Source organism: Chrysoperla carnea, chromosome 1 (genome assembly GCF_905475395.1).
Source record: "Chrysoperla carnea chromosome 1, inChrCarn1.1, whole genome shotgun sequence".
Lineage (NCBI taxonomy): Eukaryota > Metazoa > Arthropoda > Insecta > Neuroptera > Chrysopidae > Chrysoperla > Chrysoperla carnea.
The window spans coordinates 98692303-98707337 of NC_058337.1; positions in this window are offsets into that span (position 1 = coordinate 98692303).

Sequence of the window (15035 nt, forward strand, 5' to 3'; positions counted from 1 at the left end):
GTTACAAGTTATATTTATGAAAAAATAAAACTTAAATAAATAATCATACTTACCTAAATATCTTTATTAAATTCTAAATATTACTTAAAGTAGTCAGTCAAATCAGATCAACTATATTTAAAAAAAGATTTTGTATATTTATCTGATATATTAGTAGATATGTATTATGATATTATTTTAACTATCATATTCGTTATTTATATTCTTACTTCTATGAACTCTTAACAGAGAGGTATTACATAAAAAAATTCAAATATTTAGACAAGTACAAAGTTGAAGAAATATGTATTACAAACTACAATATCTTGGCTATTTTTAACCCCCGGCGCATGAAAAGGGGTGTAATAAGTTTTGGTACCGTAGCACTTCAACGGGTGAACCAATTTCAATCAATCACCAATGATCATAAAATCGACAAATCTATTTTAAAACTTTTAAAATTAGTACCCAGCCCTAGCGAATTAGATGCGTATGAAAGTATCTTTTTTCAAAAAATGGGTAATGAACTTGAATTGGGACCTATTTCATATTCCGATTTAATAAAAATTACACAGTTATAGTTGAATTTTTAGAATTAATAATAGAATATGAAATTGAAAAATTATTTATCTACGCCCGTGAGATAAGAACTAATTTTCTCACTCAGAATGGGTTGGAGAAGTAGTTGACTGCCCTAGTGTGGTAATGAATGCATCTCACTGCCTTGTCTTTTCATTTCACTGCCAAAAACTAACTAAGGCTCAAATAAACGGCAACTCTCACCCAATCATAAATTACCTATTTTGGTCTGTACATGGAGGCTTTATAAGGTGCAGATTTGGTTTTTATTATTTATAGAAGTTATTAATATTAATAAATATATCTAGCTATTTTTTATTCAAGAATGTAGTTAATACTGTAGGTACTTAAAATATTTATTAACTTGTAACAGTAATATTATATTATTATGAATCTATAGATATTATTGTTTTAAATTTTAGTTATTTAAAAGAGTCGAATGCGATTGATTCATTCAACTTATATGTGTTTTAAAATTTAGTATATATGCTTATTTATTATACAAATGAAATATCCAAAATTTACAAAACCCTCAACAAATATTTCGGGTACAAAACCCTAAACTCGCATTTGAAACATAGCTGAAAATTGTCTCCATTAAATTACCCTTTCCCTTATACCTAAACTGATTCGATTTTGAAGGTCTTTTAATCTTTTCAAGTTATTTCGGTTACGGAACCCTACATCCTCCACTGAATTACATTTCAAGCAAAACCTAAATTGGATCATCTGTTTTAGATCTACGATACCGCAGACAACACAAACTTATAATACTCCTCTTTTTGATTAGGGGGTTAAAAAGCCGAATTTTCTTCATAATTATCTCGTACACAAGATTTTTATCTCGTAAGACAAGAATATGTATGAGTTTGCTTTAATGAATTAGAGGGGATTTTCTTGTATTAACCTTTATTCTGTGATTACTGCCACTCTCTGATCCACGGACTGATCCATGTCCTTAATGATGTTCAGGCGGTATGTAAGTTTGAATTTTTTTCTTTACCCTGTACTTCAAAAGATTACGTAAACCTTTTACTCCAAAAATATTTCCAAAAAAAAATGAAAGATCTATGCTATTTAGATGACGTATAATATTGATCTTTTACTTGTTAAAGTCTGTTTTTGAAAAAGAATATGCATAGTCAAATTTGTTTTTGTTTATTCAATCGTTAACAGTGGTATAAAATTGTTGTATTTAAATTTATTCAACCAGTTTTACCGATGATAAACACTTTTCTTTGGAAAAAAAACGGAAGAAAACTACCCACACATTTTTTATACTAACAGGATAATAACATTACAGTGTGATTCAAAAATAGCGTTTTAAAATTATTTTTCAATACGTTTCTTCTAAATAAAAAGTCTCTTTGAATTTTTCATATAGTAGAAATAAAAACCGTATGACCATAGCGAAATTTTTACAGTTGTAGGTTAGGTTAGGTTAGGTCATATTGGCTGTCCACGAAGGACACACTTAGACTATAGAGCTCATTGTGATACCATATATGTGTTTTACCACCTTTCCGCTAATAATTTCATTTATCAGCTCCTCAATTTCAGAGGCTGGGTGCACCTCCTTCATGCATATACCATGCACTACACCAGCCCATCACAACTATTAATTAATTAAATTAATTTTGTTGCGACGGCGGGAATCGAACCTGCTACCCTATGCATACCGCGGACGGAATTGGTTACGCCTTAACCAAATGAGCTAATAGGGCGACACTATTAGCTCAGTTGGTTAAGCTGATTTTAGCTCAGTTGACAGTTGTAACAGTTAAACAAAATGGTGTCATCGTGAAACAATATTTATATTTTACACGTTTCTCATGTTAATCATCCAACGCAACATTCTTAATAATTACGCTTATAATTAATAGCGTATTTTAATTAAGATTAAGAAGTCTACAATATGTAACAGATTATGATATGATAGAATGGGCGAACGTATGATTTGATTGGCAGCACCTCAGTGATGTGGTTTTCCTCTATTTAAACATCTTGTATTAAGCGTACCTTTGGCATTATATTATACAAAATGTAATAAATATTACAAGTAAAAATACATTTGTAATATAAATAAAGTATTTATTTGATATTTATCAAAAAATAACAAACAACAACAACAACAATAGCTGCCTGCTACTAAAAGATGTAAGAGTTTAGAGTTGTTAAGAAAGAAGTTAAGTAAAAACAGACATTTTAAATTGAATTCATGAATATAATTTAATAAACATTATGTTTTTATGTTTAAAATGTACACTATAGTTAAGGATAGAAACAATGTGTACATATACTAATACCATATGCATCATATCGAGTATTCATGAAGTTTGAGATGCCTTAAATATCCCAGAAAACATATAAAAAAACAAAAATATCTTACAGTGTTCATTTAAAAAAAAGTAAATTAGGGGGTATGTCAAAAACAGGAGAAAACTCAATTATCACTCTCAATGGTCAATTAATGGAAACTGTAACCAGCTGCAAATACTTATGATAGCTTGTTTTGGTCCTTAAAAGACATCTTCAAGAGCATTTTACCTTTGCGCTTGAAACGCAAAGTATTTGACAGTTGCATTCTTCCAGTCCTCACGTACGGCGCTCAGACCCTAGCATACAATACCTCTGACTTTAACAACCTCGAACGTCAGCGAAGCATAGTAAGGTGCATGTGAAACCAAACGAAAAAACGTTACGGTTTGAATAAACAAATTAAAGTGGAAATGGGCTGGACACATAGCTAGACTGGTAGACGATCGCTAGACAGTGTGCACCACAAACTGGACGCCATACAACAGTAAAGGAGTGAGGGGATGCGAAATTAAGCGTTGGAGGGATAGTCTTGTGAGCTACATAAGAGGAATGTGGAAAAGACTTACCATTGATCGTAACAAGTGGAGATATTTGAGGGAGGCATTTGCCCTGCAGTGGGCTCATTGTTAATAGGCTTTATTATTTTTTTTTTTAAAGCAGGGGCGCCATAATTGATTCCGGATAAATTTTTTGAGCGAGCTGGTTTATTAATGATTTTCTAGTTGGCTTAACACTTTTTGAAACGCCAGAAATTGCCCTCTGTGGGCCAAAAGCTGAAATTTGTAAGTATGTAATGGTGGATTCAGTTATCTCAAACTGCAATTTTTGCTATTATTTGCTATTCACAATATTCTAAACCATTAACACCCGGTCACCTGAACCGATAATGGAAACAAAGAAAACCTGCGATGACAATAAAAAACAACAATAAAATATGCTTTTTTGGCTGACTTTTTTTTAAACTTGGCACATTTTCGATACTCGATACTTCGAAAAATAAGTTACGTTGAGAGAAAAGTTTTAAAATAAAAATTTTGGGTTCATAAAATTTCTAATCTGAAGTGTTTTTCTATCTCGTATAAGTTATGAATTAGAGAGGCTTGTTAATTGAACGTGAAAGCTTAGATCGAATTAAATGTTTACGTAAGATATGCGACTTTGAGTTATTTTCGTTTGAACTATTGAACTGTTTTTGTTTGAAGCGCTTTTCGTGATTAAACTGAGATTCAAGCACCCGAGATTAAAATTTTCAAAACCAGTTATCTAAAAAAAATAAAATTATGTGTTTTTCTGATAAATTCGAAATAATTTTTTGGAATATATATAATAGTACAGGCAACAACATTATTTCTAACTTACACTGTACATGTAAGGTATTTATACTTACGCGTTCTTATCATATCAAATCAAATTCTTCATGTTTTAAAAAAAATTGGAAAAAAACCACAAACAATTCATTTTCTTAATTTAAAAGCTACGCATCCAGTTTGTGATCAAATAATTCATATAAATAAATTTATTACTTTAACTTCCTATTATGTGACAAATATATTTTAATTATTAGTATACAAGTGTTGTAATAAATGCATTTAGTAACACTGGTTTTTATTCATATTATAATATTTTTTGCCTTTCGTAAAGTTATTGGTTTTCTTAATCGCAAATAAGTGTTAGTTGTTAGTATATAATTCTAGAAATATTTTAGAGAGCGCTACCTCAGCATTACACATGACATTACATGTGCATTACGAAAAAAGTAGTGAAGAGAAAAATTGACCTGAAAAAATAGCGACCAGTTTTGAAGGCAGGGGCTAAGCACTTCAGAACCCAACCAACTTCTCTAAAGCCGACAAACTCCACCCAAACAACTCATTATTTACAACAATACAGATATCCGTAGCTTTTTTTTCGGGTCTATTTTTTCTGTCGCTCTATTTCCGGGTTTATTTTTCCCAAGTCAATTTTTGTTCTATTTTTTCCGGAGCTATTTTTCCGATTACGGTGTACACGTGTATTTTTAAGTAAATTATAAATTATTTTTTTTACCTAAATTAAGTGAAATAAGTAAATTGTAAATCGAAATAAAGTCGACAGAAGGTCAAAATAAAATCTCATTTCAACTCATTTATATACTACAACTTTTTTCTCCGTGTTTGGACTGCTTATATAAAGTCACATAAATATCGAGTGTTTAAAAAGATAATAATTATAATTATTTTAATAAAATAATAAAATACAGTTTTTTATATACTTTCGGCTACTGTTTATATGAGGAACAAGATTATATCCAGATATACACAAAAAATTAAAATTCATTTTAATACTTACAGTAATGTTCTTAATTTAACGGCTATCACCTTTATTAAAAAAATCGGTTATTTATAAATATTCATTCTGTAAATGTTTGGTGTAAAGTAGTTTTAAATAAACCTTAATTAATGTAATTTATTAATTAACGAAGTATAAAAATAAAGTATATAAATAATTATATAAATAAAGTATATCTAGTAACATAAAATAGAAAATTTTCGGCTTTTCCTCAATATTCCATGTTTTGAGGACCCCTGATCACATTTTCTTTTTTTACCCCGACGACGTTTAGGGCTATGTGTTTGATCGATATGCATGTATGAACTATAAACTACTTATCATAATTCTACAAATAAGGTATCGAAGTTAAATTAAATTGAATATGACGCTCTCTAAAGGCCATCAAGTCATGAACAAAAAAAAATTTTTTATTTAAAAATACCATGTTGAGTATTAAATGAAAGGGCTGAATTATCACATTTAAAAAATTTATATATTGTTATACTTTGTCGCGAAATTATATATTTAAATAAAATAAAGTTCAAAAACTAAAACTCCGACGGCATACAAAATATATGAAACTAAAATGTATGAAACAAGAAAATATTTTCATCTGAAATTGTTTTTATGAGTTTCATTTTGAAAAGTTTACGAGTCGAGGAAGGTTTTTTCTGAAACGGGCTGTCCAAATGTATAATAATTTTTCTGAGTAGGTAATTTTCGAAAAAATCAACGTGTTACAAAATTTTTATGACTCTTGCAATTTGTTTCCCTGTATTTCTTACCATGTAATGATTTGAGGCGTTTATTGTGTTTAAAAGAAGTCAATAATTTGATTCAGCTCATTTATTTGTCCCAAGTGCAATAGTTCTTGTTCCGCTAGCTGTTTCTTGCAATAAAATGTGAATCTCATGAAATAACCTTAAAAGATGCATTAACCGGAGAGCCGCACATTTTCGGCCTATAGGTTATTGATCTAATTTGTTACAAATGAGCCCTAGAATAAGCCTCTTCAAAGTGGCTATCGAATTACCAAACACCCTGTATACGAGTGTCCGTCTAAGGCCAACTGCAATAAAAGCAGAGATTATGTGTTTTCGGATCTTAGAATGTTAATATTATATTTCTTACGCATAGAGGATCTCAACAAAAGCTATGTTTGTTGTTTCCCATCATGTTCAGTTTGCGTTACCACTTAAAATCTTCGTATTCACCTTATACAATTCATTCTGATAATTTTTTGATACCACCAGTAAAAAAGAATATCTTCTATAATACATGGACAAGTAATTCTGAAATAATAAACAGATACAAAAGCAGTCGTTAAACATATTATGTCAGCGATTAAAATATGATATTTTGATTTGATTTAACTTGCTGATGTGTTTAAAACATGGAGATAATATAGAGAGTTGCAAAGTCGCCGCCAAACGGTTGATCGAAGTAAAGAGAGGAAGATAAAGTAGGCATTTATAACTGTCTTCGTCTCTATTCTACGCCTACAATTACTGTCTCTTTCTACCTCTCTCACTGTGGCAAGAATTCATTCATTGCGTTTCCTATTTCTATACAGCTCTATGATATTATCTCAATGATTTAAAAAGATCAAAAATTACACATTATAATAAGGAAATAATCTTTGTTACCCTATAGAATCTCGACGACAGTAATCAATTTAAAGACATTTCACGGCGCTTAGGGTGCTGTCGGTATGTGGTTTGTATACGCCCAAAGAGTAAACCAACTTACACTCGGTAAGTATTGCAACTCGTTTGTGTGTGACAAAAAGACGTTGATTATCTCTTATATGTATCTTAATTTATCTTCAAATAATTTTAAAGAATCATCATTAATTGTTATTGTTTATTTTCACGATTAAGTAATAATTATTTTTTATTCAGTTAATGTATAAACTTTTTTTGAAAAGTACATTAACATTTTAATCTCTTTTGTGCTATACTCATAATACCATCCGCATGATACTATTATCGTTATTATTATTCTTTTAAAATATTGTTGTACTTTGTTAACAATGTTTTGTGTTCAAGTATGACCTGATGACGGGTCATCAGGTCGATGTGTACATCTTAAAATCATATTATAATACCGAACTAAAAAGGTTCTTTTCTAACTCTATAAGCATATATGGGCAATTCTACGTTCAGAGTCATGTTATCAGTTACATAATAATTATATCTTCCAACAAAGCGGTTGCTTGGGTTATGGTAAATTTCTCGATTTAATTGTAACCTTATAAAATTTTATTTCCTCCTAGTCTGTAATTTATTATTATTCCTTAAATGCTTCCCTTGTATTGAAAAAATAAAATATTATCTAATAAAAAAAAATTCCAGTTGCAGAACTGGAAAGAGATGGTTTTCACTACCATACATAGCGTATCATAAATTTAGCCGAATCTCTGGAGAATTAAGTCCTTAGAAATTTTTGGATCTAGTGTAGGTTCGACTAAAGAAATGGGGCTTCGCTTATTATCAGCCTTCAAAGCCCTCCTTTTTATGGAGAAAAATCAAATATTTTTCGTGATTTTTTAGGATTTACATAACATCCCACTCTTTCTAAATGGAGTTGGAGGGTTAAATGTTTATATATGAATTGAGTTGAGGTTAAAAGTGTGTCTTTTGGATTCTTTATCTTATGTTCATATTTTCAAAAACATGAAAATCCGAAAATCCTGCTTCAATGAAAAGCATCTAATAATACGATGTAACCGAAAGAACGAAGAAAACGAATCCACCCACATCAAAATGTAATTATAAATATGTATGTAAGTTAATAAATAAAGATTTACAAATAATGATGTGGGTGGCCTCTGTTATAGGCGTACATGTCAGAGAAACGGAGGTTAAACCCCATTATTATTATTATTATTTATTTATACGATGAGGGGGGAGTATGACTTAATTAATGATGCCACTCTCCTGCTCACGAGTTTTTTATTTCCTAAACTAACCTGGCATTTATGCTTGTGAAATAAATTTTTTTTTGTAATTTGATTCTTCAAAAAATAAAAAGGAAATTTGTGAAAATTACTAGAAAAAATTCATTGGCCCTGTGAAGATCATTAAAGTGTTCAAATTCAAAGAGATTACAAACTTAAAACTGAGTAACTTTCAGTGAAATTTACAAAATTCAAAAAACCCTCGACAAATTTTTCGGGTACGAAACCCTAAACTAACACTTGAATAGCATAGCTAAGAATACTCTTTATTAAATTACCTTTCAAATGAAACCAAAAAAATCAAAATCGGTTCTTCCGTTTAGGCGCTACGATGCCACAGGCAGACAGACACACACACATAGCGGTCAAACTTATAACACCCCTTTTTTAGGCCAGGGGTTAAAATGTGATTGGTTTTTGTGTGGTTAAAATTATTTGAAATTTCGGAATTGGATAAAAAATTTTGTTGTCTTTATTTTGTTATCAACTCGAGTGAATTATTACAAAAAATTTGGAATCGTGATGGAATTTGTAAGAAAATTCTTAAGCGCTTTCTTGCCAAATGCGACAAAGTGTCTAGTTGGAGATGCTTTTAATATTTTCAGTTTTTATGAAACTATATGAGACGCCAATTATAATAATGCAACCTTCCACATCCTGACAAAACAATACCGAAATGATCGATCTTAACGAAGAAGTATATACTATTATAATAGAGCATAATTCTAAAAATATTTCTTGCAGCCTTTTTTTTTTTGTTAAAATCTCTTTCTTAACGTAGAAACACCCATATGTATTATGTTCTCGTTAACTTGTTATAGTTTACTTACTGTTAGTGGTATAACTTCTAACGTTGTGGGTAATCATAAAAAAACTTCATCTAAACTAAACGTATAACACAATAATAATGCCCTCACACACGGTTAACGTTGTGGGCAGATTACAATAGACAATCATTCACATTTAAAGTGTTTGAGTTCAGCGGCGCTATATTGTACTTATACCACAACAGTGAGATCAACTTTCAAGGGTAAAACTGATATGCATTTATTTTATAGTCAATGGACTTCAAACATTCAAGTCATGAATATCTTCTTTTTTTTCTTTTTTTTTTTTGTATAAATGGAAAGTTTAATTTTTTTTAATTGTTCTTAGGAAAAAAATGTAGATATATCTTACCGTCCTAGGTAAATTGCTTCTCAGATTCGCATGATGATACGACGAGCTTTCAAATCCACTAACGTTGTATGTCTTTTTTCATCCAAGTAATGTTTGGTTTCCAGCTTACGTTTTACGGAATATTTTTTACAATCCAAACGCTAAAATGTAAGAATAGGGGATGCGACTCTTAAAAAATCTTGACTAGCATGCAAGATATGAACGTTTAAAATTCCTGACGAAATAAAGAGAAAGATACCCATTAGTGTCGTCATACGTGGGTATCGCCATAGAGATTGCATATAAAACTTTGTTTTGATAAAAGAAAATGGGTAACCTTTAAATTTTTTAATCAAATTTTGTCAAGGTATCAAGTCTACTTTTGCATTTTTATAGATAATATGGCCAATTCGACAGTAGGATTATCCCCTATTGTGATTACTGAAAGCTATGATATTCCAAACTTCTAACTTAAAAGTAAAATTTTTGATAATTTTATTGATAATAAGGTATTAGGAAAGGCTATTTAAGACTAAAAAAAATTTACACAGGCTTTGAAATGTAGTCCAATCAGAGCATCAAAAAACTAGTTGGGGATGGACTGTAAAAAAGATCATGCACGAACATTATGAGTGTTAGCTCCCAGGAAAATGGAAAACGAAAAATATTTTGGAGACATTTTCTCCACTGAAGAAAAGAGGCAGTGAAGAAGGAGGGATCTATATAGAGGTAAAAAGAGAAAAATGATAATAGGGATAAAAAATAAAATAGTACGAAGAAAATCGTGGAAACTTCAAAAGATGCTTCTTGTTTTATGGAGAACAATACGTGGAACCACCTGCTGAAAATGGTTTAAATGCTGTGGTCCACATCGGCACATGATCTATTTAATGAAGCAGAAGATGATGAGATGGTAGTTTCTTATTAATCGGTTGCAATAAGTTATCCTATACGTGTTATGTCGATATAAAAACCGGATATGTCCGGATTTCAATTCTTGGGTTACTGATTTTTGACCGAATATAAAGATTTTATAATTGCATTATCATATTCCTGTTTAAGTTTACTTTGAAGACTGCTTAAAATAAAATAATTATAGCATTATATTTGCTTTTATTTTTACAAAACAAAGTTAGATCCTCCATTTAGTCCTCCTCGCCCCTATAAACACGTCACAAAAGTTTAGCTTATGATTATGAGTTTTTTGAGCATGGTGTAATGACATCAATCTTTCTTTTCAGGAAGAATTTAATAAAGTTGTGACAACTTGCACAAAACCAAAGAATAATATAAATTACCATAGTCTTGCAAAATTCTTCTCGCGTCTCGCGTTGACACTGCTATAACGAGTGCAATGTCCGAGTGTTGAGCCGAGAAGTGAGTTTGCTCATTACTTAGGGAAGAAAACTATGTGAGATATGAAAAATAGTGTAACCTTAAAATAATAGGCATTGGAAAAGTATATAGTTAATAACCCTCTAGCTAATTAATAAATGTTAGATTAACGAGCTTACAGATTTATTTTTATTATCTATAAATGTACGTTTAAATTAATTAAACATTATCTCCTCCTAAGAAGAAGACAAACAAAAATAAAAGACATTACAGTTTTAAAACATTTTTTTCTAAGTTCAATAAACCGCTTAAAATGTGATTTTTTTTAAATAAAAAAGAATTCAGTTAGTGCTTCTCTATCATATTGTCAGTTCTAGCCCATACAACAGGTACCAGTTAAATTATTACAACTATAAAGGTATTATATTATACATATATATACACAAAGTGCTGTACCTTATAAACGACTAAAAACCCCACCTACAACTTCCGCACACAGATATCAGAATCACAGACATACTTTGTGTACCTATATACGAATGTAGAGAAAGACTTGTTATATACGTATACAAAATATTCATATATTTATGTTTATTTGATTATTTTTTTACCTCTATATACAAACACCGTGGTTCTCAATAGAATGCAGAAAAATAAGGCGCTGATGGTAGTAATCAAAAGGTATATTGGACATGATATGAGAGAAGATAAATATAAAATACTTCGGTTGATCGTCGAGGGAGAAGGCAGAATTTCTGGCTCAAAGACCTACGCTGATGTCTAAGTAAAACATCATTCGAAATCAGAGCTGTGTATCGAGTAACTATTGCCACTTGGGTCGCCAACCTTCGAAGGGAGACGGTACAATAAGAAGATAGAGACCACAAAGTGTTCTACAAAGTTTTGAATTTGTGTAAAGTCCTACAAAGTGGAATCTGTAAAGTTCAAATCTAAGGAGGAAATATCCTGTTTTCGACTGTTTGAGGTAAATGGTACGCGTTTTGACGTAATAAATTTTCATTTAATTGTCACTAATGTATCAAATTTACAATTTTTTAAAAACATTAGCATTTGGGTCAACTTTATAATCTCAAAATATCGAGGTTTCGTAGGTTTGCATCCATGTTGTGTAGTTTCGAAATGAAATGAGTAAGGATTCTTTTGTCCCGGAGGATAAACTTAGAATTAGGAGATACAATCTGAAAAGAATGAAACCAGTACAGTAGTTTACATACCGACTTTAACAGAGGAGGCTCCATTATTAAGAAGATTTGTTCCAGTTTAGATATTAATAGCACCCCCCGCCCCACCAGTTGAGATATTAATAAAATATTTTAGAAAATGGAGATTGAAAATTCAAAGGTTAGTGCGGTAAAGACTGCATTATGCATTCGTCCTATTAGAGGGATATTAATTTTCAAGTGAAACTGGTTGTTTTAATTTTCTATTTGTTGGTTAGTTCCAAAGAAACTTTTCTTCAAAGTAGTCTATATATAGAGGTTTTAAGAAGACATTTGACTAGATTTTGGAAAGTATTTATTTATAAATACAAAAAATGGACACTTTAATCTGTTTACAAAAATGTTTACACTACTTTTTATACCCCGTGCTTACGTATTAGTTTTAATAAGAATATTTTTTGATTCCAAAACTAAGAGGCGTTTTAAAGTCTCCTTCAAAAAGGCAATTATAGAAGTTGTACAAATGTTGGAATTTCATCAAACTTTCACTAAATTGGGCTTAGGAAGTCATCGATTATGGAAAACCCAAAATTTGATTAGGAAAACGCAAAAAACTCAAACATTTTTTAATAAAATTTTTGGAATTTATTTGGCTTGAAAGAATTTATAAACATACAATGTTGGGCCAAAAATTTTCCCATTTAATTAAAATACCAAAACATAAATTATACCTAATTTTAAAAGTGTTTTATTCGATAGTTTAAAGTTTAAAACTTAGTTTCAAAGTATACAAAGTTAGAATAGCAAGCAAGCTATTGAGAATGATGCACAGGTTTTGTTTGAAGACGTAACCAATTGTACTAACATATTATTTTATTATAACCCTTAGAGAATCGACAAAAAAGAAATTATTATATTTTTCTGTTAATTTCTAATTAATATATTTTATTATAATATGCACGATGATTCGCACAGATACCTTTTCTAAGCGGGAACTATGGTTCCGTAAAACAAATTCATTAGGTATAAATGGTCAACCACAGGAAAATAAAAATTATCAAAAAGAGAAGAGTTCGTAAGTCGGTTTTTCAACCTCAGATAATAAACAAAACAGTAGTTAATTTTTATTTATTGAGGTATTCAAAAAAAGGACCTTAAAAGTGGCAAGAACCTTAGTCTTTTTCACCCTTTGATTTTCAGTATTCGAGTATAAAAACCCGCTGTTAAAATTTTCATTGTGGTGATTTCAATGCAGCATTCATGCATATATACGTACATAACACAAAACGTTATCTATCATTGAAATCTCTTATTTATTTAATGTTATTAAATTTGATTAAATTGAAAAATATTATTTGATAAAAATTAGTAAATTGATTGTCATTTAAGTAATAAAAGAATTTAAAAAAAAAATACGCATCTTATTTTTATCAGCTTGAGTATTTGGATGCATGCAATCTATAATATATTAGTACCTACATAACACTATAAAAATGAAGGTTTTTGCAGGTTTTCAAATAACTGTCATATAAATTTCAACAATTTATACATAAATAAAGATTTTTTCAACATAACTTGTTTAGTACAGAGTGTATCCAACACAATGTCACGGTTTAAGATGGATATGATCTCGTGAAACACGGCTTTATGTTCACAATTTTCAAATCACAAATTTTATTACTTATTATTGTTGTTCACATTTAATTATGCACACAATATTTACATCATGGTCTTTCGACTAATTTTGATATATAATATGTTACATTCAATCGTAAACTAAATTGACAAATGTCTTGTCTAGCAATCTTAATTAAAGAGAATTGAAAAAAATACACTCGAACCAGGACTCGAACCCGGACTTCTTGGATTCATGTCAAGCGCCCTACCAATTAGGCTATTCGAGTTCTAGACACGAATGCAATTTTTTCAACTCAATGAATTTTTTTACTTTGTTATCCACTTTATTTATTATTATTACTTATTATTGTTGTTCACATTTAATTATGCACACAATATTTACATCATGGTCTGTTTGACTAATTTTGATATATAATATGTTACATTCAATCGTAAACTAAATTGACAAATGTCTTGTCTAGCAATCTTAATTAAAGAGAATTGAAAAAAATACACTCGAACCAGGACTCGAACCCGGACTTCTTGGATTCATGTCAAGCGCCCTACCAATTAGGCTATTCGAGTTCTAGACACGAATGCAATTTTTTCAACTCAATGAATTTTTTACTTTGTTTATCCACCTTATTTATTATTATTACTTATTATTGTTGTTAAGGTGGATAAACAAAGTAAAAAATTCATTGAGTTGAAAAAATTGCATTCGTGTCTAGAACTCGAATAGCCTAATTGGTAGGGCGCTTGACATGAATCCAAGAAGTCCGGGTTCGAGTCCTGGTTCGAGTGTATTTTTTTCAATTCTCTTTAATTAAGATTGCTAGACAAGACATTTGTCAATTTAGTTTACGATTGAATGTAACATATTATATATCAAAATTAGTCGAAAGACCATGATGTAAATATTGTGTGCATAATTAAATGTGAACAACAATAATAAGTAATAATAATAAATAAGGTGGATAAACAAAGTAAAAAATTCATTGAGTTGAAAAAATTGCATTCGTGTCTAGAACTCGAATAGCCTAATTGGTAGGGCGCTTGACATGAATCCAAGAAGTCCGGGTTCGAGTCCTGGTTCGAGTGTATTTTTTTCAATTCTCTTTAATCACAAATTTTATATTCACAATTTTATTTAAAAGATGACTAAGCTAATAATTGGATTACTAATTTTGGAGTCGGGGTAGTTTTGGTATTTAAAGTCGTAGAGTAAGTTGTCAAAGTACGCCGGTAAAGCAATTTTTTTGTTTCTGCGTTAGTTATCATGAAAATTTGTTTATTTTTCCTAGTAGGTAGTAATATTTATTTATATTTAGTATAGGTATCAACTCTCACTAAAAGAACGTTTTGGTAAAAAACAATTTGGCTAATCTAAATTTTATACTCGAATTGGCAAATTTAATAGCTATAACTCTTCAAATTAACGCCCCCTAAAATTTTCCGAATTTATACTTAAGTAGTCCAACTTCATTTTAAAAAAATGAAGCTTTTTTTCGAAAATCGTCCTGGCGCTCGTATATCCTTAACTCTGCATATTACAAATTTCGAAATAAAAATGACTTATTAAAAATTACATACAAAAA